General features: G+C 46.0%; 1 protein-coding gene across 3 annotated transcripts in view; it reads left to right on the forward strand.

Moving 5' to 3' along the window:
* Window positions 1-6,564: 6,564 nt before the first annotated feature.
* Window positions 6,565-24,636, forward strand: part of OSBPL3 (oxysterol binding protein like 3) — a 111,963-nt gene continuing 93,891 nt past the window's right edge. For all 3 annotated transcript variants that reach the window (XM_068152406.1, XM_068152410.1, XM_068152407.1), the window contains exon 1: window positions 6,565-6,755. The gene's annotated coding sequence lies outside the window, so the exon portion shown is untranslated. The remainder of the gene's footprint in view (window positions 6,756-24,636) is intronic.

The following is a 24,636-nucleotide window of genomic DNA, read 5'->3' on the forward strand; positions in this document are numbered from 1 at the left end:
GAACAATGAAATAATTTGATATCAGCAGTATGTCTGCACTAATGTTCCCACAGTTTTTTCCTGTTGTGTGTATTCGAAGGAAAAGAATAGTAAACTTAGCCCTAGCAAGAGAAATCTGGATCCTCTTCTCATTGCAGAAAACATAACAGTTTTCAAAGATTAAAGGATCTGTGTGCAGTTCCTCTGAGAAAATGAGAGCAGGAACCTAACCTCTGGACTTGAAGTGCTCTGTGCTGTGTACAATAATTGTGGAGAAAGAACACAACACAAGAGGTATGTTGGGGCCTCACCCTGAGCCCGGTGAAGTAAGTAGAAACTTTGCAATGGACAGTTTAAGCCTTCCATCTGTGGCTATGTAAGACTTCAGAAAGGCAAAGGAGACGTGTGTATAGAGTATTTCTGCTAATCCTTTGTGCCCCACAGGAGGTTTCTGGTTCTACTCCAGGGCACAACCCTCACCAGCAACCCAAATAACAGGGCTTGCATCAGTAGGGAAGGATAATCTGGCCCACAGTGCACTGAATTACACTGTTTCCTAAGAGCTGCATTGCCCTCTGCCAGTTGAATGGCATCTGGGTGCCACATTCTGCAAGAGACCAGTATCACATCTATGTAATCATGCTTTCTGAGCACAGTAAACTTCCATGTCCTCTCACACTTTCTGCCTTAAGTAATACGGAAAAAAATAGAAGCATTTTTTTTTTTCCATCTGACTGCATTTTGGATAAACACAAAAATCCCAGAATACTTGAACGAATGAGTAATAGTCACCAATGAGGGGGAGGAGAATAAATGTTATAAAACAGCATCTGGTGTGTATAAAACCAGCACAAGACTAACAAATCCAGAATCTTCAATTGCCAGTTTGTTTAGCTTTTCTTCTAGAAGGAAAATGCTGCTACTTAAAAAAAAACCTGAAACCCACAATGATTTTCTCTTGAAAACCTTGGAGTTCCCTCTCACTTCCAAGTCAGTATTAAAGTTACTGCTTGAAGCACGTCCTTGCCTGTGTGATGCAGAAGCTCAGTGGTTATTAACTCCCTGTTTCTCCAGCAGTCTGGACTTGCTCAGTCAACCATGTGGTAACTGCTTGACATTCACAAGCTGGCCCTCAAATGCAGTAAGCCTGGGAGCTAGACCCAGTACCACTGGGCATGTCCAGTTTCCCTGGAGCTAAATGGAACAGACAAATGCAAGTCAAATCGACAGCAAGAAAAGTACTTTTAGTACCAGTAATAAATGTTACTGCTTGGAATTCAGCTGTTTCCAAGTTCACAGATCTTACTATAGCAGGTTCTGCACAAACACACACACAAAAGTCAAGGCTATCAGGAGTCTGCAGTTTTGGGGTAGTTCCTTGCTCAGAGCAGACCTAGTGGAGGTTTTTTTCCTTTCCAGCTTTTTGCCTTCCCCTTTTTGTGTGGCCAATTACTGGGCACACATCTGCTTTGCCAACATGGAAAGACTGTAAGACTTCCAACTTTTTCTGCCCTCATCTGAATAAGTAAACTACAGCCAGTTAAGCAGTTTGTAATGAGAAGAAGAGTAAAAGTTGCTGTGATAGCAGGTCGGTTGCCTTCATTGTTGTAGAGCTCTGATCACCACACAAATGAAGGGCAAAATCAAGACTGCTGAAAGTATTTGCAACAGTTAGTGAATTTTGCAACACATAAGATGCTTTTAAATGGGCATTACAGCGTCAGGCACTTCAGAGGTAAACTCAGTACCTCAGAGGTATTCAGAAGGCCTCCAAAGGGAATTTAACATGTCCAAAGCTAGCTGGGAAGCCAGACAAGCCATGGAAGAAGACCCAATGACTATGATCATGTGAAAGGAAGCCTGGGCAGATTAGGGAGATGGGCAAACATTTCAAACTACCAGCAAGAAGACAGAGGAAAGGTAGTACCAGCAGCTTGTGTAATAAATACCAGCCTGTAAATGCTGCAGGACAACAGCAACAGTTGCCAAGGCAAGGTTTCTCTGGGGTAATTGATAATAAACCAAAAGGTACTGGCATAGGGCCAGAAATTGCATGATGGGGAAGGCTGGTGCAAAGAGGCGAGTTACCAAGGAGAGGTTCATTTCGGTGCACAAAGAAAAACGTTGATGAATTTCAAGACACATCACTTCTGCCCAGGACTGAAGACATATGTGCACAGTCATCAGAAGAGAAAGATAGATTAATCAAATAACTTTGCAATGCATACTGACTGCAATGTATACTGCTGATCGACAGCCGCCTGAATATGAGCCAGCAGTGTGCCCAGGTGGCCAAGAGGGCCAATGGCATCCTGGCCTGCATTAGGAACAGTGTGGCCAGCAGGAGTAGGGAAGTCATTGTGCCCCTGTACTCTGCATTGGTTAGGCTGCACCTTGAGTACTGTGTCCAGTTCTGGGCCCCTCAGTTTAAGAAGGACATCGAAACACTTGAACATGTCCAGAGAAGGGCAACAAGGCTGAGGAAGAGGCCTTGAGCACAAGCCCTATGAGGAGAGGCTGAGGGAGCTGGGATTGTTTAGCCTGGAGAAGAGGAGGCTCAGGGGTGACCTCATTGCCCTCTACAACTACCTGAAAGGTGGTTGTAGCTGGGAAGGGGTTGGTCTCTTCTCCCAGGCAACCAGCACCAGAACAAGGGGACACAGTCTCAAGCTGTGCCAGGGGAGGTTTAGACTCGAGGTGAGGAGAAAGTTCTTCACCGAGCGAGTCATTTGTCATTGGAATGTGCTGCCCAGGGAGGTGGGTTGGGTCACCATCTCTGGAGACATTCAAGAGGGGATTGGACGTGGCACTTGGTGCCATGGTCTAGTCATGGGGTCTGTGTTCATAGGTTGGACTCGATGATCCTCGAGGTCCTTTCCAACCTAAGTTACACTGTGATACTGTGATACTATACAGTTCTGCTGCTGCTCACACCTTCTCAGCCACAAGGATACTGATAAACATATTCCTCTGCTGTGAGTGTAGAAGCTCTTCACAAGTCTCATTTATCTTAGTTGTTCAGCTCAAACCACAGGACACAACTTGTATCTCAAATGAGTCTTTCTCTGTCTGGTCTCTATATATGGTATGGAAGCATGGTCATGCACATGAGACCAAGACTGCTTACACATGAAATATCATTGCGTGTCTTTGAGTTAAATAGAGATGCAATAATTATTTTAACCTAATAATTAAAAACAAAAAAGAGAGAGGAAGAAAATAAGCAGTTGGAAATCAAAAGACTATCCCTTTCCTTGCACCACTGGAGCCATCATTGTGAACTGCCTTTACAAAGCCACATGAAAGAGCAAGCTAAAAGGACACGCTTAGTGGTAGAATTTTAATTCAGGCTGTGTAATTTAATTTTAAATTATATTAGATGAAAGGAAAACTGAGTTTAATTAAAAAAACAACCCTGTTGGATTATGCAGAATGGAGTTCCTCTTCTTAATAGCTCTGGAAAGACGACAGGGTCGTGAGATTCCATCAATCAGAACAGGAAAACCAAAGAGCAAGAATAAATTGAATGTTAAGTGCGTGGTGCTTGAGAAGCAACCTAACCACCTTCCTATTGCTATTATAAACTGGATGGCTTTGTGTTGATGGATCTATGAGGAAAGAAAACCAGCAATCTATATTCAGACTGAAGCTTTCTGCCTATGCATTCCCCCTGATATGTACAACCATCTTGTGTTTTTCTTTCTCAGTTAGCACGCTGTCACCATTTCTGTGTCGATTTTCTTACAGGAAGGATGATCTTAGTCTCAAAAGGCGGCCTGTCAATTGATTTCTAAACTTCCTTAGCCCATGAAAAGGGAACACATCAATATTTTTTTCAGTGTTTCTGTTCAACAGAAGGGCAGAACAAAAAGAAGGGAAACAAAGGCCTAAATCCATAGAAAGATCAAACTCCTTCCTGCTACAGCTGCAGTGAAATAATTCAATATGGACCAGATATGCGCTCAGTCCATGTGTTCTGCTGTGATGAACCAGCAAAAGTGAATGTGCTAAATGTTTCAGGAAGCTCAAAGAGCATAATGTCTGCATGGCAGGGCTCAAGATGGGGATTTTGGACTGGAAGAGAATTTTATTTTTGCTTTATTAATTTCATTTTTATTGCAGCTCCTGGAGACTGTTCATCTTCAAGGAGCCACCCAGTTTCTTTCTGTTATCAAGAGGTGGTTGAGTTTGGTTTTAGTGGGAGCTGGAAACATGTAGCTACTTAAGAATGTGTTATCACATCATGTGATCAGTAGAAAGTTGTACCATCAGCATATTCCAGTTGCCTAATTTTCTCTTAAATTGTTTGGTGCCTTTAGTTCAACAATTGTGCTCTGACCTTGACAGGCTGGACAAGTGGTCCCCTGCCAACCTCATGAAGTTCAAGAGGCAAAGTGCAAGATCCTGCATCTGCATTGGGGCAACCCCAAGCATAAATACAGGCTGGGTGACAAGTGGATTGAGAGGAGCCTAGCAGGGAAGGACTTGGGGACGGCCAGCAGGACAAGGTAGGTGATTCTGCCCTTCTACTCTGATGTTGTGAGACTTCACCTGGAGTACTGCATCTAGCTCTGAAGCCCCTTACACAAGTAGGACATGGATCTTTTGGAAAGGGTCCAAAGGAGGGCCACAAAGATGATCAGAAGGCTGGAGCACCTCTCTGCAAAGACAGAATGAGTCAGTTGGGTCTGTTCATGCTGGAGAAGAGAAGGCTCCAGGGAGACCTTATAGTGGCTTTCCAGTACCTGAAGAGGGCCTGTGGGAAAGCTGGAGAGGGACATTTTTATCAGAGCACGTGGGGATAGGACAAGAGGCTATGTTTTTTAACTAGAGCAGGGTATATTTAGATTAGATATTAGGAAAAAGATATTTACTGTGAAGTTGGTGAGACACTGGAACAGGTTAAGCAGAAATGTTGTGGATGCCTCATCCCTGGAACTGTTCCAGACCGGGCTGGATGAGGCTTTGAGCTGGTCTAGTGGAAGGTGTCCCTGGCCATGGCAGAGAGGTTGGAACTATGTGATCATTAAAGTCCCTTCCAACTCAAGCCATTCTATGATTAAAATGACAGTGCTCATTTTGTCCTAAAACTTGTATTTATAAACCCAAACTTTCATAATACTCGGAACCCAAGGAAATGCTATCATTAAATTCCAGTTGTTTGCAAGCTGATAAATACCCTCTGAATTCTCATACAGCAGCAGCTTGATGTTACATTAAACAATCAAAACAAAAACTCCTCCTGCTGGTTTTTATTGACTTTGTTGGTTGACACTGACCAAAATATGATTGCTTGAGTTCTCATTGTGTAGGTGGCATCTCCTTAAGCTGTCATCAGGCTGTATGGCTACAGTCAGCAGCCAACGCTCTGGCAGCACATAGGCCAGCTCTGACAGTGGCATTCAAGGTGTTTGGATTGCTTTGGTGTCTATGGTTGGGGAAGCCTCTGCTAGACAGTGCTCTTAGTAAGTTTGATACTCTGTGGTGTGTCTCGTGCCCTTGCAAGATTTCCTTCGAAGTGCAAGGGACTTTTCTACTCCTGGGTTGCACTACCACAAGCTCCCATCTGTGAGTACCCTCCCCACTTTTTGTGATGTCACTTGAGCTCGAGTTTTCAAGTGTTCCTGCTCTTTTCTAATGCAGTATAAATGAAGAAAGGGATTTCTGTTTCCCATAATCACTGCAGCTGGGAAAAAAAGCACCAAGTCCTGCATGGACTCAGAAAGCAGACAACGTGTTTTGGGCACATGAGACTTAGTAAGGAAATCAGGGAGGTTCTTAAGTGTGAATTGAATGGCACTTCGTAAACAAAAGCTGCGTAAACTGTGGGTTGGGTCACATCTGGTGTGCATCCTCGCCAGAGGTAACAATTTTGGGAAGATTCAGCACACACAGTAAAAGGTCCAGAGCGCTTCTAACGGCCTGCATTAGACATTCAAATTGTTTCTTCCTAAGTAAGACTCAGAGGAACACGCTAATTTTAGGACACCGGGGCGGGGACCAGCGGAGGGGGACGGGGAAAGCCGCTTCTCTCCCGTCGGAGTCCTTCCCGAGGCAGCGGGCAAGGTGGGGCCCCGGGAATGCTTCCCGCCCGTTGATGCCCTCAGGTCGCTGCGGGTGTGGCAGGTCTTCGACGAGCCCTCCCTGTAGGGGCCGGCTTGCACTTCGCCCCAAGGGTGCAACCGCGCCCTTAGGACGGCGCGGCTGAGGCAGCCATCGTTCCTCCGGCTCCTTGTGTTGCAAGGCCGGACTGGGATCAGCTCCACGCTTCGCCCCTTCCCTCGAGGGGGTCGTGCAGTACTCCGCCCGCAGCCTGCTCTGTCCCCACTGCTTACGGACGGCTTAGCCCAAGCGGGGCTCCTGTCCCCGCGTCCCCTCAAGAAGAGCTCCCCACCTGTCCGCGGGCGCCGCCCGTGACGTCATGAAAACACCCCCTGACCCCGCCCAGAGGCCGGGGAAAGCAGGCGGGAACCACACCTCCTCCGCGCGCCGGGAGGGAGAGAGGGGGAAGTGAATGGGCACGTCCCCTTGGCCAGAGCGGCTGCCAATCGAGCCTGGCGGTCCCGCCCCCGCGCCTCCCGTGGACGTTCTCCAGAAGCTGAAGGGAGCGGAGGGGTCGCTTTGCGCTTCCCAGCCGCCTCTGGCGCAGGTAGAGCGGCTTTTTATGGTTGCGGTTGCCGCCCCCGCCCTACTCCTTCTTTCTCCTGGCTGCGGGGCGCTGCTGGATGAGGGCCATGGCGGGGGCGCCCGGCGGGCAGTAGCTCGGCCGGCTGCAGGTAAGAAGCTCAGGTGGGTGTGCGGGCAGGACTGCGACTGTGGAGCTGCTTCCTCGCTGCGCCTTAGTGACAGGGCAGCGCGGGGATGGGGGGTGAGTGGCGGGGCGTAGCCTGCGGGCGGGCGCTGTTTGCGGCCCCCTAGCTGAAGCGCCTCGGTGTGTGCTGGTGGTCCGCGGGGCGCTCCGGGGAGGTGGCGGTCGCCGGCGGAATCGGCACGTGAGAAAAGTATCTTTTCGGTGCACAAAGAGCCCCTTTTTCGCACGGTTTACAGCGGCAGCCCCGAGGGCTGCTAGCCGGGGCGCGAGTGGGTGGCTGCTGCCGGTACAGTGCCTTAGCCCCGGCACCTCCCGGCTGCCCCGCCGAGCTCCTCTTCTGTCTCCTTTCCATGCGGTCCTCTGGGTCCCCGGCCGGGCTGTCACAACCCCTCGCGGCTGTTCCGAGTGGCAGCCAACTTAAAACACCTTCCCCCGCTCCGGGAGGGTCCCGCTGAGAGCTGCTTGGCGTTTATTGAACCGGCGTGCTACGTGCGGCACCGAGACGGAGCGAATTCCAGATTAGCCGTGATACACCGGGTAGCTGCTTCCCCAACGCCTCCGGGGCGGAACGGTGGCTTTCCCGGGAGGGCACGGGCAGGGATAGGGCCCTCCACTTGCTGCCTGCTCTGGGGAATCGAGTTGGCAGCCGTCTGGCTCTGAAATGTAACTTCAGAAGTCCCGGGCATGTTTGCAGAGCTATCGCTCTCGTCTCTAGTTCTCTGCGCTCCGAGAGGGGGGAGGGTACTATGATGTTTTTTTTAGTGTGGGTTATGTTTTTTTTTCTTCTTCTTCTTACCAACGTCTTCAAGAAAATAGGTTAATTAAGTCCAGCCACTTCAGTTTCCAGGTTGATTTAGTTTTCATTTGAGGACAAATTAGGCAATGTGAGCATTTAAATACTCCATTACTTGAAAACTATTTGGTACAGTTCACTGCCAATAAAGTATTCTTCATTGACACTTCCTCGTTTATTTTTACTAAGAGACTGTCTGGAATGGCTGGAGAAAAGGACATTGATTGTAAAGTAATTTGTCCTAGACCTCTAATGATGGTAATAGTGTTATTCTTTCTCTGCTTTGTTAAGAAGTGACACAGGGAACAGTTGGTTGTTGCTTCATTCCCTGACATTCATTGATTAATCACAGAGTTTAGAATGTTTCACTGCACTTAATTTCAACAGAACTTCTAAGTCCAGTTTGGGTATTTAAAGCAAGTGTTGTCATGGATATTTTCACTAACCCCCTGGGTAACAATGGTTTTAATTTCTATGAGCTTTGTCTTTTATTATTGAAAATTTTAAAATACCAGCAACCTAGTTTGTACTCCTTGTGGATTAAGCTAAATATTTTCCATTGTGACTCCTAGTTAATTTACAAAGCAATAGCGTTCATAATTCTATAATATAAAGAAAGATCTTTACTCTGACATGCCCATGCCCAAGCACTGCATTAGGTTGGACTCGATGATCCTCGAGGTCCTTTCCAACCTAAGTGATACTGTCCATTTATGTCCTTTCTCATCATTTTGTGTAATATCTGGGTTTGCATGCAGGAAAGGTGGGAGGGGAGTTTCAGGGACTGGAGATGCTCTCTGTGTATGTGTTCATGTGTGTGCACTGAGCACTCAACTTGTGGTTGAGCTGAAATTACTAGCAAGTTCAGCAGGGACAGGAAATTACGGTGACACTCAAGCTGGAGTCTGCTTATTGCAACACTGTGTGGCTAGCTCATTCACTTTTGCAGATCATCAATACTGCATTTTATACAATCTTACTTGGTTTGCTTGGTAGCTGTGCCTGTGTTGCAGAACTGGTTCTAGTTTCAACGGTGCCTGGTAGATGCATGGCAGCCTAACAAGCTGCCCTTCATTCATTGCACGCTGTGTAGAAAGTGGAGTGCAATAGAGCACTGGTTTGGGATCTTGTGTTTTCTCATTGCAAAACGCTTTGCAGCTGTTACAAACAGCGCTCTGAGCAACTTGGAATGAATTAGGTGTTCAACAGGAAGGCTCTTCTCATTTTGCAGCTAATATATTTTAGGCTTAAATTTGATTTGCGCTAATGCGCATTTCAAATGCAATAAAACGTGGGGCTGTGTAAACCTGTGGTTCTTTGGTACGTCAGGAGTGGCACTGTATTTATGCCAGCGTATTTTGATCTCACTGAAGTCAGGAGACATTTCTTGGTTGATTTCAATGATGTTAAGATTTGACTCACCAAATGTGAGTGCCAAGGGCTAGGGCATACTGTGGTGCACCTCTACTAAGGAAGCCAAAGCAACTTCTAGGAGACTCTAATTGCCTTTTCCTGTACCAAGCTTCCAATAATAGGATGCAGGTATTGTGAGATCTGACAAACGACTCTTCATGGGGGGATTGATGTTACCAGATCTTACCCAATGTGCCCAGCTCTGCTCTTTGAGGTGCTGCATTTTCATGTCTGTCTGCTGCATTTGTGGTCGTGTTCAAGCAGTATGCTTTGGGGGACAAGCATTGGTTTTAGTCTTCTGCAGCTGTCACTTGTGGTACCAGTGTGTAAACCTTTGGTTACTGTGCATTAAAATACGTGTTTCGTAGCTACAGTTTTTCATTCATCTGAAGGACAAGGAGGTTTTGTGTATGAAACATTCTGTCCTGTTGTGAGTACTTGTCCTTCATCTGCTAACATAAAATATATTTTCTTCAATCCTAATTTCTAATTGTGGTGGAGTTTGATGTCTGCCTTCAGGACTGAGTGATGTGGGTGTTGATGCTAATGAACATGACAATCTAGGCAAAGTTGGAAACATAATAGCTAAGAAAAGCACAGTTGTGGGTCTGATCCTGGGAGGCAGGATATCTGTAACTCCTCCTCCTTTCAATCTGTTGTACTTTATTGCTCATGCAAAGTTCTTGAAGCTGCTTGTGACTTTCCTATAGTGCACACGTTCAGAAATAGCAGATTCTATTATCCATGAAGTTATGATGTGCATTAAGCCTATGTTGGAGTAATGGTTTTGGAGTGGTTTGCTTGAAACATTTAAAAAAAGCCCAAAGAGTTGAGGGCAGTCTTAGGGCAGGAGTAGGAGGAGAACAAAAAAAATTGGACAAATCTGATTTTTCTGTGTTCAGACTTCCCAACTGAGATAATTGTTAAGTGACCAGTTTGTTGTGTTGTGGTTTTTTGGTTGGCTGGTTTGTTTGTCTGTTTTGTTTGGGGTTTGTTGTTGTGTTTTTTTTTTTCCTTAAATATGAATTCAGTGGCAATTCCGGTACCTGCCTTGTTAGTGAATGCACCAAGGAGTGCTAGCTGAGCCAGAGAAATGCATCTGCTCAGGTCAGCCCAGTGCAGCTCAGCCTCTACCATCCTGCCTGCCTGGAGTGCCAGAACAGCACTGACTCAGTGCAAGCTCCTTAGGGTAGGAGTCACGTGTCGGTGTGTGGCTCTGAGCACAGCAGTCCTTAATCCTATTTCAGTGTCTGGGCATTCCATGATGCCAACCACGAAATTAAAGAAAAAGGCTTCATCTGCTTTTGATGTGGAAGTTGCCAAACAATTTTTACAACGCCTGTTCGCTATCGATTCGTAGTCTTTGGATGAAGGCTATTCTAGGCCAGGAATGTGAATATTTTTCTGTGGAAAATAAATACTGATAAGCATGATTTGTCAGGAATCCCTGTTATGTGCAACAGAAGGGAAGAATAAGAGTGAGAACTGACTTTCACTGACCTCTAAGCCTTAAGCTGAAGTAGTGCATTGAGAAGTCCTATGAGTTTCTAGCTCTTAGGTCTCTGAATTTACTAATTGTCTGTCTGGCATTTAGACAGCCTGACATAAAGATAGTGGCTGCCTAATAGCATCTGTTAAGTCACAAAAGGAAGGCTGCAGATATGATTCTTTATATGCTTCTGCACTGCTTTTCATTTTTTTGAACAGCTTAGGCTGAGTTTGTAGAATCCTTTCCTTGAAATAATTCAATAGCGTGTTAGCCAGGCTCCGCATTCCTTGTCTCACCAGGAAATGTGTGTATATCTGCATTTCTAGATTTCTCACTTTCAAGTCCAGTTATGAAATTACAAGTACTTGGGAAAAAAAATAAAATAAAAGGAAAATCCTTCTTTAGTCTTTAAGTTGTGGAGGTTTGGTGGCTGAATAATATTTAGGTTAGGCAAACACAGCCGCTGCCATGTCAACACTTAATTATTTCCTTCTGAATGTTTTATTTGGCACTTATGTTAACATCAGTGTGCAAACAAATCTCCCTTTCTTCTGCCTTCCCAGTCAGTGTGGCCAGGGAAGCCAATGGTATCCAGGGGGGCATTGAGAAAAGTGTTTCCAGTAGGTCTAGGGAGGTGGTTCTCCCCCTCTACTCTGCCCTGGTGAGATCACACCTGGAATATTGCTTCCAGTTTTGGGCTTCCCCGTTCAAGAGAGACGGAGACCAGCTGGAGAGAATTCAATAGAAGACGGAATGGGTGATTAGGGGACTTGAGCGCCTCCCCTGTGAAAAGAAACTGAGAAGCCTGGGGCTCTTTAGTCTTGAGAAGACTGAGAGGGGGTCTGATAAATGTCTATAAATATCTGAGGAGTGGTTGTCAGGTGAAGGTGGCCAATCTCTTTTTGGTGGTGTGCAATAATATGACAAGGAACAATGGGTACAAGCTTGAACAAGATTTCACTTGAACATGAGGAGAAACTTCTTTACAGTGAGGTTGCTGGAGCACTGGAACAGGTTGCCCAAGGAGGTTGGTTGTGTAGTCTTCTTCTCTGGACACATTCAAAACCTGCCTGGATGCATTCCTGTGCAGACTATCCTAGGTGATCCTGCTTTGGCAGGGGGATTGGACTTGATCTTTGGAGATCTCTTCCAGCCTCTGATGTTCTGTGATTCAATGCATTGCATTGGAATTAGGGAGACTTCTGCTTTTGATTTGTCTTGCAACTTCTGGAGTGATAGCTTCAGGTTCTATTTGTACATTGGTTGATCTGAAACCTAGAAGACCATTTCATCAAAAACATGGAAGTATGTGGTGTTGCAGCTGTTATATGCAGCGTTTGTCATTAACTGCTGTTGTTAGAATGATGACAGTGACAATACAAAACAGTACAGATGAGAAGCTAATCCTTATTTGTGCCAGTGATTATAACTATTCTGTCTTTACTGAAATCCAGCAGGTATCATTACAACATTTTCTTTTTGCCATTAGAAAATCCTGAAGCATTGGACTTTCTGACCATTTGGTGTTGTTGTCTAATGAATGTTTTTAGGGCAGAAGTCTGAAATGTTTCTGAGTGTAGTTGTACTTATCCTTCATTGTAATTTCTACCAAATCTGTTATTAGTGCTGGTGATGATGCTACAGTGTGTTATCACAAGTGCCATGTTGTATTTATTGGGGCACTTTGGGGTCACTCCATTTTGCTTCAACACCACTTTTTCTTGTGCTTCTGGAGGCTTTTCCTAGTTGCAGCTTATGCATTGTTACTGTTCTAATTTTAGTCTGTTCCATTTTCGTGCAGTTGCTACTGAAAATGAATGAAGCTCCTGGTGTTAATGAATCTGATAAGGAACAACTCTGTGGGTATACTCCGTTTGCCTTACGTGTTTACTACTTCCTGCCCAGGGAGTAGCTGAAACCGCAGAAGAGACAATTTCTGAACAGCTTGTCAATCACCAACAGAGCTGTGTCTGCCAAGAGACTTTATCCTTCTCAGTGCACAAGGCCATCTGTGTCTCTGTTAATTCTGCTTGTTGTGGAAGGTTAAGCCCTGCCCTTCAAGTTTTCACATGAGCAGAGCAGAATATAGGTCTCTGGGACTACTTTCTTCCATTTCGCCACTCACTCATTTAAAACAAACAAAAAGTTGCAGTGTCTCCCTCTCTTCCAAGATATTTGCTTTATCATAGTATCAGTCAGGGTTGGAAGGGACCACAAGGATCATCTAGTTCCAACCCCCCTGCCATGGGCAGGGACACCCCACACTAGATCAGCCTGGCCAGAGCCTCATCCAGCCTGGTCTTAAACACCTCCAGGGATGGCATCCCAACCACCTCCCTGGACAACCCATTCCAGGGTTTCACCACTCTCATGGTGAAGAACCTCCTCCTCACATCCAGCCTCAATCTCCCCACCTCCAGCTTCATTCCATTCCTCCTAGTCCTATCACTACCTGAGAGCCTGAAAAGTCCTTCCCCAGCCTTCCTGTAGGCCCCCTTCAGATACTGGAAGGCCACAATTAGGTCACCTTGGAGCTTTCTCTTCTGCAGACTGAACAGCCCCTACTCCTTCAGTCTGTCCTCACAGGAGAGGTGCTCCAGCCCTCTGATCATCCTTGTGGCCCTTCTCTGGACACTTTCCAGCACCTCCAGATCCCTCTTGTAATAGGGGCTCCAGAACTGGATGCAGTACTCCAGGTGGGGTCTCACCAGAGCTGAGTAGAGGGGGAGGATCACCTCCCTTGACCTGCTGGCCACACTTCTCCTGATGCAGCCCAGGATCTGATTGGCTTTGCGGGCTGCAAGTGCACATTGAGAGCTCATGTTGAGCTTCTCGTCCACCAGCACCCCCAAGTCCCTCTCCTCAGGGCTGCTTACCAGCCAGTCACTGCCCAGCCTGCATTTGTGCCTGGGATTGCCTGGACCCAGATGCAGGACCCTGCACTTGCTCTTGTTGAGCTTCATGAGGTTGGCTTGTGCCCACCTCTCCAGCCTGTCAAGGTCCCTCTGGATGGCCTCCCTTCCCTCCAGCGTGTCTGCTGCACCACACAGTTTGGTATCATCAGCAAACTTGCTGAGGGTGCACTCAATGCCACTGTCCATGTCCCCCACAAAGATGTTGAACAAGACAGGTCCCAGGACTGATCCCTGAGGGACTCTGCTTGTCCCTGGCCTCCCCTGGGACATGGAGCCATTGACAGCCACTCTTTGGGTGCGGCCATCAAGCCAGTTCCTTATCCATCTAGTGGTCCACCCATCAAACCCATGTGTCACCAGTTTGGAGACCAGGATGTGGTGCGGGACAGTGTTGAAGGCTGTGCTCAGGTCCAGGTAAACGACATCAGTTGCTCGCCCCTCATCTATTAATTTTGTCACCTGCTCATAGAAGGCCACCAGGTTGGTCAGGCAGGATTTGCCCTTGGCAAAGCCATGCTGACTGTACCAAATCACCTCTTCACTATTCTTCTGTGTCAGTAGAGTTTTCACTCTATCTAGGAAAATAGCCCTGAGGAGAGAGAGATTCTTCCATGCTCTTAGCTCCTCGAGTGAAATGTACAATTCTTATTTATTTGCAGAACCTTTGTTGTCCTGTCTTCAGTGGCAACAGATGGCCTCGAAAGAGCCTTTGATACATTTTGTTGTCAAAAGGATTCTGCCACTTGCCGCAGGCTGTGAGGATTAATAGCAGTGTCTCCTCTGAACATGATGCTGAAGTGTCATCTTCATACTGGCATCTGGGTCTGCACTAGCTGCAAGTGTATTACTAGAGGTTTGTTTAATAGTCTTCTACTGTGTTCTGAAGGAGAGTTTGAGTCTATTATTTCTTCCTATATCCCCTGCTTGTGACCAGTATGAGTGCTGAGACCACCTAGACAAAGTTTTGACAACATAAACTGTGCACTTAAGTGCACCTCCCAGTGCAGGGGGAGTGACTTAGTCACTGATCATCTTGTATACCTGAAAAAAAGAAACTGTGAGTGTCTGTTTGTTAATTCTCTGTGGTACTGCTTGAGCACTTTAAACCAATGAAGTGTAAACCATCAGCAGCAATGGGGATCCTGAAGACACGCTAGAGATTGCTGCCTTGCGTGCTGGTGAGATGATGAAACCAGTCCCAATATTGCCTTTGAGTCGAGTCTAGGAATTTGTGGTGGCATTCTAAGGTTCATTTCCTGATGCTGTCCCACACCACATCCTGGTCTCCAAACTGGTGACACATGGGTTTGATGGGTGGACCACTAGATGGATAAGGAACTGGCTTGATGGCCGCACCCAAAGAGTGGCTGTCAATGGCTCCATGTCCCAGGGGAGGCCAGGGACAAGCAGAGTCCCTCAGGGATCAGTCCTGGGACCTGTCTTGTTCAACATCTTTGTGGGGGACATGGACAGTGGCATTGAGTGCACCCTCAGCAAGTTTGCTGATGACACCAAGCTGTGTGGTGCAGCAGACACGCTGGAGGGAAGGGAGGCCATCCAGAGGGACCTTGACAGGCTGGAGAGGTGGGCACAAGCCAACCTCATGAGGTTCAACAAGACCAAGTGCAGGGTCCTGCATCTGGGTCCAGGCAATCCCAGGCACAAATACAGGCTGGACAGTGACTGGCTGGAAAGCAGCCCTGAGGAGAGTGACTTGGGGGTGCTGGTGGACAAAAAGCTCAACATGAGCTCTCAATGTGCACTTGCAGCCTGGAAAGCCAATCAGATCCTGGGCTGCATCAGGAGAAGTGTGGCCAGCAGGTCGAGGAAGGTGATTCTCCCCCTCTACTGAGCTCTGGTGAGACCCCACCTGGAGTCCAGTTCTGGAGCCCCTATTACAAGAGGGATCTGGAGGTGCTGGAGCGTGTCCAGTGAAGGGGCACAAGGATGATCAGAGGGCTGGAGCACCTCTCCTGTGAGGACAGACTGAAGGAGTTGGGGGAGTCTGGAGAAGAGAAGGCTCCCAGGTGACCTAATTGTGGCCTTCCAGTATCTGAAGGGGGCCTACAGGAAGGCTGGGGAAGGACTTTTCAGGCTCTCAGGTAGTGATAGGACTAGGGGGAATGGGATGAAGCTGGAGGTGGGGAGATTCAGGCTAGATGTGAGGAGAAGGTTCTTCCCCATGAGAGTGGTGAAACCCTGGAATGGGTTGTCCAGGGAGGAGGTTGAGGCCCCGTCCCTGGAGGTGTTTAAGAGCAGGCTGGATGAGGCTGTGGCCAGGCTGATCTAGTGTGGGGTGTCCCTGCCCATGGCAGGGGGGTTGGAACTAGATGAACCTTGTGGTCCCTTCTAACCCTGAATGATACTATGATACTCTGCTGCTTGCTGTAAGTAGGCAGGCTGGTACTTGCTGAGAGATACCTGTCTATGGTTTGACAGCTGGGGGGTTCTCCCCCACAGTTGGGTGTATTTGCATCTGTGTAGCTCGGTGGCACATGATCGCTCAGTTCTTGAGAACTATGCAGCCTTGTAGGCAGAAGATATTCTGCAAACTTACTAGTTTTGGGGTTGTTTGGTTTTGGTTTGTGATTTGCTTTGCTTTCTTTTTCAGCACAAATTTCAGCACCTCAGAAGTGGGCCACTCAGCATGCATCAGGCTGTTTGGAACCGGCATGATTGCTACACGATTTGCTTTTTAAAGTGATAGTGGAACAAACCCAAATGATAATGAGCAAAAGGTTTTATGAACACTATGGCTGAAGAGAAGACCTCTTTCTGGGTTTTTATTTTTTTTAGAGCTAGTAACTCAGAGTGATTCATAAGGCTTTGTGGTCTAGCCTGGTGCTGTTCTTTCCTGGAAACTTCTCAGAACTGCAGCTTACTTGCTGCTAAATAGGTTTAGGTGAATCATTCAGGACAGCCTTGTTTAGTTTCCTTAGAAGATCACGTTCTGATAATGGTTTTGTCACTTAAGATATGTAACAGGACAGTACCAGAGACAATGGGCACTGAAACACAGCGGATTCCTTCTGAACATCAGGAAGTTGTTTTTTGGTTCCTTTCCCCCAGTATGTGATGGAGTACTGGCACAGGTTGCCAGGCAGTGTTGTGTAGTCTCCCTTCTCAGATATGTTCAGAAGCTTTCTCTGTACATGATCCTGTGCAGCTGGCTCTGGATAGCCTTCCTTGAGCAGGAGGGATGGATTAGATGACTTTCAGAAGTCCTTTCCAACCTCAGTCATGCTGTGGTAAATCTGCTAGTGTGTTTCGGAGTTGAATCTAGGATGACTCTGCACTTCAGACTCTGTTAGGTCATAGAATGGGTTGGGTTGGAAGGGATCTTAAAGATCATCTAGTTCCACACACACCACTCTGCACCCCTCTCTGCCTGGCCTGCACTGGACAACCTATTCCAGTGCCTTATCACCCTCACAGTAAAGAAATTCTTTCTGCTATCTAATCTAAATCTACCTTCCTTTGATTTAAAACCATTATACCTCATCTTATCACTCCATCCTCTGATAAAGAGTCCTTCTCCATCTTTCCTACAACCCCTTTTAGATATTGAAAGGTCTTCCTGAAGCTTTCTCCTCTCCAGGCTGAACAACCCCAATTCTCTCAGCCTACTCACACAGGGGAGGTGTGGTAGCCTCCTGACCATCTTTGTCATCCTCAGCTGGGCTTGCCCTAGCACATCCATGTCTGTCTTATGCTGGGGACCCTAGAGCTGAATGCAGGAGTCAGGGTGGGGTCTCATGAGAGCTGAGATCTAGAAATCTTTTTGGGAAAGTCAACCAGAGTCTTAGAGTGCTCTTTTCTAGTCCTGCCTGGGCCTTAACCGAGTCAATAAGTAACAGCATGGTTGGGATGCAGGGCATCTTTCATACAGCAGGGTGCAACCACTGTTGGAATAGGCTTCTTCTGGAGGACTGGAGGTGTCTGCCTGACAGAATTTGACTTCTAGAAATGGGGAGCTTGAACTAATGGAGTTTGCTAATCTGCTGGTACTAAGGTTAGCTAATAAACAATTTGTATATGAAAAAAAGGAGAATCTAGGCTAAATTTAGTCCTGTTACTGAGCCACACTGGTAAAGAAGAGTTTGCTTTTCTTGTTTCCTGGAACAATAGAAGGAAAAGAACTTTGTTGGTCTGCAGGACCTTGTCATGTTTTGGCAAAAAGCTACTGCGTGGTGGTTGGTTTTGGTGTGTTTTTTTAAGAGGTGAATTCAGTAGGTGTACCCTTGCTAGCATTAACAAATACTATTTACTGAATAGAAGGATTGAGAGTTAAGATGTGTCGTGGACCTTCATTTGCCAACCACTGTGATGTCTGTACTACTGCTAGGCTGAGTGAGTACTCATCTGGGTTTAGATTCCTGGGCTGGATATGGAGGGATGTTTTGCCATGTTATTCTCAAGCTTCCATCAAAAGAACCCTGATCCTAAGGGAAATGAAACCTAAAGCTTCCTAAAGGAAGCAACAATTGGCTACGGCAACCCCATGCAGAGCTACAGGCTGGGGTCGGAGTGGCTGGAGAGCTCCCAAACAGAGAGGGACCTGGGGGTGCTGATTGACAGCAGCCTAAACGTGAGCCAGCAGTGTGCCCAGGTGGCCAAGAGGGCCAATGGCATCCTGGCCTGCATTAGGAATAATGTGGCCAGCAGGAGCAGGGAGGTCATTGTGCCCCTGTACTCTGCATTGGTTAGGCAACACCTTGAGTCCTGTGTCCAGTTCTGGGCCCCTCAGTTTAAGAAGGACATTGAAACACTTGAATGTGTCCAGAGAAGGGCAACAAAGCTGGGGAGAGGCCTTGAGCACAAGCCCTAGGAGGAGAAGCTGAGGGAGCTGGGATTGTTTAGCCTAGAGAAGAGGAGGCTCAGGGGAGACCTTATTTCTGTCTACAACTACCTGAAAGGTAGTTGTAGCTGGGAAGGGGTTGGTCTCTTCTCTCAAGCAACCAGCACCAGAACAAGAGGACACAGTCTCAAGCTGCACCAGGGGAGGTTTAGACTCGAGGTGAGGAGAAAGTTCTTCACCAAGCGAGTCGTTCATCATTGGAATGTGCTGCCCAGGGAGGTGGTGGAGTCACCATCCCTGGAGGTGTTCAAGAGGAGATTGGACGTGGCACTTGGTGCCATGGTCTAGTCGTGAGGTCTGTGTTGATAGGTTGGACTCGATGATCCTCGAGGTCCTTTCCAACCTAAGTTATACTGTGAAATTCAAAGCTCTTGCCCTCCTGCCACAGCTTCTGAAATTCAGGAAGTAGAAAACCCATGTGGTTTTTGCTGGTTTTTGGTTTGTATTTTTGTGTGGGTTTGGTGGTTTTTTGTTCTGTGTGTTTTGGTGTGTTTGTTTTTTTTTGCTTGTTCTTTAAAGTGATGTCACTGACTTCATTTGCAGATTTGTTAGTCTTTCAAATCCACCAGTGACCTCATCTGTATGGCATTAAAACCAGGAGCATTCAGTCTTATGGTAACCTTATAAAGCTTGTAAAACTAAGGCTCACTTACAGAATATCTTCTAGTGTTTAGAGAATCTTAATTTGCTGAGAAAGGAGAACTCACTGAAGTAGGGAACTGCTTTTGTGAATAAATAAGTGACATCAGCTGAAAGGCATGAATTTTGTCCAGTTCTGGGCCCCTCAGTTTAGGAAGGGTGTTGACTTGCTGGAGCATGTCCAGAGGAGGGCAACAAGGTTGGTGGGGGGCTTGGAACACAAGCCCTATGAGGAGAGGCTGAGGGGGCTGGGATTGCTTAGCCTGGAGAAGAGGAGGCTTAGGGGAGACCTTATTGCTCTCTACAACTACCTGAAGGGAGGTTGTAGATGGGTGGGGCCTGGTCTCTTCTCCCAGGCAACCAGCACCAGAGCAAGAGGACACAGTCTCAAGCTGTGCCAGGGCAGGTTTAGGCTGGAGGTTAGGAAGAAATTCTTCATAGAGAGAGTGCCCATTGGAATGGGCTGCCTGGGGAGGTGGTGGAGTTGCCCCCTTGCCATGGGCAGGGCTAGCACATAAGACCCTTAATGGGAAGGTCGTGAGTTCAAGCCTGTGGCGGGCAGTAGTGTCCTCCCTACTCTAGTCATGAGGTCTGTGGTGACAGATTGGACTCAATGATCTTTGAGATATCTTCCAACCTTAGTGATACTGAATACTGGAGTCACCATCATTGGAGGTGTTTAGGAGGAGACTTGATAGGGTGCTTGGTTGCATGGTTTAGTTGATTAGGTGGGATGGATAATAGATTGGACTCAATGATCTTGAAGGTCTCTTCCAACCTGGTTTATTCTATTCTATTTATTTTGTTGAAACAAGCTTTTCAACATCCTTTCTCTTAGAATGGCAATTCAAATGCACTGCTGAAATAATGTTGCTTCATTTAATTTATGGCATAAATCTAGTACTTAATTTCATATTTAGAGCTAAGGTGTTAGAGTTTTCCACAGGATAGCTGAATCATTGGCTTTTCTTCCCCACGTGCACGTACACACACTTCATTTCACATCCTATTTTCCTATGTGTAATACTATACTGTACTGTATTCTTTGAAGTTCAGCAGGATCGGTGCTTCCACTTGAAAATCAACAGCAGAGCCATTGCCAGAGTGCTGCTTTGGCAGATGGGACTTGTTTGTTTGCTTGTTGTTTGGCTGGCTTTTGTTTTGTTTTAAAGTAAAAGGATAAATAAATTCACAGACTTCTTTTGTCGTTGTTCTTTCCCTTTCTTGCCTGGGTGTGCAAAGTCACTTTCTTCTGCCACATCATATACATGCGTTTGCTGGTATACTGAAGTTCCCTGACTGGTGATAGTCTTACATTTTTCAAAAGGTCACATTTCAAGTAATGGACACCAAGGAGTGCTTTAAAATGTATGCAAGGTCATTGTTTTCATTGGGCAGGCTTTAATAATCTGCAGCTGGTCCTAGGCAATTAGTTTAAAATGAACAGGGAAGATGCAGCTTCTCTTTTATTTCTAGTTGTACTGCCAGTCATCTCTCTATTTTAAACAAGGAACTTCCTTGACTTTGTCATAATTCAGTGATAGAAAAACGGCTCTGTCTTAGTATCATCGAGTGACTGAGTGTTCTCACATTGGGAAACATTTGTGGGGCTTTTCTGTGGTGGTATCATAGTATCAGTCAGGGTTGGAAGGGACCACGAGGATCATCTAGTTCCAACCCCCCTGCCATGGGCAGGGACACCCCACACTAGAGCAGCCTGGCGAAAGCCTCGTCCAGCCTGCTCTTAAACACCTCCAGGGACGGGGCCTCGACCACTGGTGGTGGTGACTGCCTTGTGCTTGAAGAGACTTAGGAAACCTTGGTTCGTGAGGCAGGGCTCAGCATTTGAAAACATCCAGACTCTGGATGCCATTTTGGACTCGATAATCCAGGCAAAATGACAGTTCCCATTGAACTACCAAGTATTTCCTTGCCAAATGAGCTTGCATTATTTACTTTACTATGAGTATAATGCATGGCCAGCGTAAACACAGCCTCTGTCCGGTGCAGAAGCAGTGCTGCTTCTGGTTTTCTCCAATTAAACTACTAAATAACAGTTCCATCTGTAGAGCTCTTCTGCAAAAAATTATCATCTTTCCTTGCTGTGAAGAGAATTTTGTTTTCTAAGCTAAAACCCATGTTTGTTTCTTGACTATCAGGAAGATGTAATGCCTTCCTCATTATGGCCTGTCTCCCAGCACTCACATCTTGCAGAACTTGAATCCTTGAGGGGTTTTCATTCCTAATATCATTACTCAGCTGTCCGCAAGTGCATTGCCACTCAATCCATTTTGCAATGGATTACTTAAGAAGAGAGGAGCTATGGGCTGTGCAGCTGTTGTGCATCACTTTATCAATAAAATCATATCTTCAGCAGCAGCCCAGCCTAATGTGCTTACAGCTGAGAGAAAGGGTGATATTTGCTAAGGGAACTAGGGATGAAGAGCATGTAAACAGATTTTATGTATTAGTGTACCTAGCTCTAATTCTTATGTTTATTCTGATTGACCAAACATTTTTTTTTACATCCTTGTGGTTCTTTTTGGCCCTTGAAAGCACTGAGGGTGTTCTGAGTAAATACAGGTGAGTCACCTTACAAAACTTCTTGTCAAGTCTGCAAAGCCACTGAAGCCTTTGCACGCAAGAATGCTTTGTGGGATGTAGGAGGGGTGCAAACAGAAATCCCAAGGCATGGATTGGCCAGAGTTGTGTTTGGATTGGCTCTGTTGAAGAAAGGAATTGAAAAAAAGCCAACTGTACTGAGAGTCTGAAAAGCTTGCTTCTGAGTAGTTGAGTCCCAGAACTGCACTCATGGTCTTTGGAAGGGCATGGGCATGCAAAGTATTGATATGGCATGAAAAAGAAATTGTTGATCCATTTCATTGTTAGAACTGATGTAGCAGAAGCTACATTTGTCTGGTAGCCTAAACATAGATTCTACAAAGCACATTTTCCTTTATCAGCTACCTTTTGAAATGAATAGTCCTTAAAAAAAAAACAAGTCAAGAAAACAAACCAACACCTTTGTTCTCAAAAGAAATGCATGTAATTGAGGATTAAGTAATCTATTTTTATTAATGGAAACTCTGAAGGATTAAAGGCAAGGTCAGTTTGCAGGCCAGGTGAATTCAGTAGTAGTACCATTGGAATCTAAAGATGCAGCGAAAGTGGCTGTGCTTGAGATGCCACAGCACTGAAAAGGAGTTCTGGATATTCCTGTTTGTTACCTGTTGGAGTCAATACTTTTGTACATCCCCTTTTGTAAAGTGACCAAACATCTCAAAATAATCAGAGCTTTGTCCCCACCTGTCCCCTTAACCAGTTATGGCAAAACTTCCTTGCTTTGACTAAAACTTTAATCCAGGTTTCTAACTGAATGTACCCATGACCAGCTTGTACACCTAGCTAAAACTGGTATTTTCTCTGTGTTTAGAACAACATCTGCATTCCCTCTGAGCATTTGTGAACTGCTTTGGGTTTTTCGCTCTGCTTGTGTGTGGGGAGATTCAGGCTGGATGTGAGGAGGAGGTTCTTCACCATGAGAGTGGTGAAGCCCTGGAGTGGGTTGTCCAGGGAGGTGGTTGAGGCCCCGTCCCTGGAGGTGTTTAAGCCCAGGCTGGATGAGGCTCTGGCCAGGCTGATCTAGTGTGGGGTGTCCCTGCCCATGGCAGGGGGGTTGGAACTAGATGATCCTTGTGGTCCCTTCCAACCCTGACTGATACTATGATCTCCCCTAGTCTGGGAGAATTACCTTTAGACAGGAAGAGATGCAGAGAACCTTGTGATGTGGCTGACTTTCTATGTTTATGGTCTTAATTTCTGTTATGGTCCTCCAGAAGTACCAGAGAGTACAAGGGCTGGACACTGGAAATGGTGATCTTTGTTATTTCATTCCCATCATCTTGCACCCCTGTATAAATGGACATTACTGCCTGTTCTGCCCTTTTCTCCTCCTCCTTGCTCCCAGTGTGGACCATTGTCTAGCCCCAAGTTAATTCCATGTCCTACCTAGTCATTTTATTCTCAGGCTTTGGTATTTCCTTCTGACTAAGTCTGAAATCTTGTATGTTACTGACTGTGCTGTGGCTGATTTCTTTTGCCTTTTTCTCTTCTCACTTCCTACTCTGAAGACAGATGTTATGTTTGCTCCTTTGCCACCACAGAATATCTCTCACTGTACTTCTCCCCCCCCAATCTTTAAAATATAACATGGTTTTAAATTCTTCTATTGGCTATAGGTGAAGCAGACAAAATAACTTGAGAACTCCTGGAAGTTCAATTGCAGCTGTACTTAATCTACCTTTTCTTGCAGAAGTCTGTAGCAGCATCATCTGTTTTCCTCAGCTCATGCTCAGGAAGCTGTTACTTTTGATTCCATGCTGGGTGTGATAGTTTCCAAGCCTGTTTCATAGTAAAGAAACAAAGGCAGGATGTCTGCTAAGAAATTTTCACTGCCAGGTTACTTTTTCACTTAGTTTCAATATGCTGATGAACTTTTTTAGTGACTTTTAGATCAGTTTTTTTGAAAGCTTTATCTTTGTTCCTGTAATTTAGCATATAGGTTGTAACTTCTTTAATCAACTGATTCCCTGCCTTTTTAGGAGTGGGGAAGGTATCTGTCTACTTGGGCCTATTTCATCATGCAAAGTGTCTGCTGCACACTGAATCCCATTAGATGTGCAGAAACAAATCTGGAAACATCTCATGAATCACAGAATCACCAAGGTTGGAAGAGACCTCAAAGATCATCAAGTCCAACCTGTCATTACAGACCTCATGACTAAACCATGCCACCAAATGCAACATTCAGTCCCCTCTTGAACACCTCCAGGGATGGTGACTCCACCACCTCCCTGGGCAACCCATTCCAATGGCTAAGAACTCTCTCAGTGAAGAACTTTCTCCTCACCTTGAGCCTAAACTTCCCCTGGTGCAGCCTGAGACTGTGTCCTCTTGTTCTGGTGCTGGTTGCCTGGGAGAAGAGACCAACCCCCTCCTGGCTACAACCAGCAGCAGTTCATCATTATCAGTATAGAGTATCAATTCCTCAGTCTTGATTAACTGCTTAAACTAGTTCCTTGTGCTTATTACTCACTTCAACCAGAGCCATGAGTCTCCTGGAATGCTCACTTCACTGTGGCATTTTTCATTCTAATAACAAAATCTGTGCTGAGGCTGGTTTCTTGGAATCCTAGTGCAGACTCAGCACTCTGAGAAGGGCTGTCTTTTTAGCTATGTGGGATATTTTTGGGGGTGTTTATGACTTAGTTGCATTCTGATCATTCTTTTGCTGTGATGTGTTTTGGTTTTTTTCAGAATTAGTTTCAAGTGGTATAGATCTGAACTGCTCCTACTGGCTTTTGTTAATTGGCTGCCTTTCACTGTGTGTTTTAGCCACTAAGACTGCTATCACCTTTTTAAAGTACACGTGCTTAATGCCTTATCTGGTCATGCCTGCCCCTACCAGGGCAGACTATTTGTCTGTTTGACCCTTGGGACTTTCAGTCCTTTATCAAATTATCAGAGTCCTTTTTGGCCACATCATCATTTGCCTTTGCTACTGCCATGAGGTTAGATAAAAAGATGGTGTGGGTGCCCAACAATTTTCACTTCTCGCTTTTAATCTGTAAATCTCCCTTCCTGGGTGTGTCACCTTGTCCTAAAGGGTCAGTGTCCCTGTCTCATGAATGAGAGTCCATCAGCAGGAGGGTCCTGCTGAGTGACTAAATGTTCTGGTGT

Source organism: Melanerpes formicivorus, unplaced genomic scaffold (assembly GCF_026170545.1).
Source record: "Melanerpes formicivorus ecotype bairdi unplaced genomic scaffold, bMelFor1.0.p_v2 SCAF_23, whole genome shotgun sequence".
Taxonomy (NCBI): Eukaryota; Metazoa; Chordata; class Aves; order Piciformes; family Picidae; genus Melanerpes; species Melanerpes formicivorus.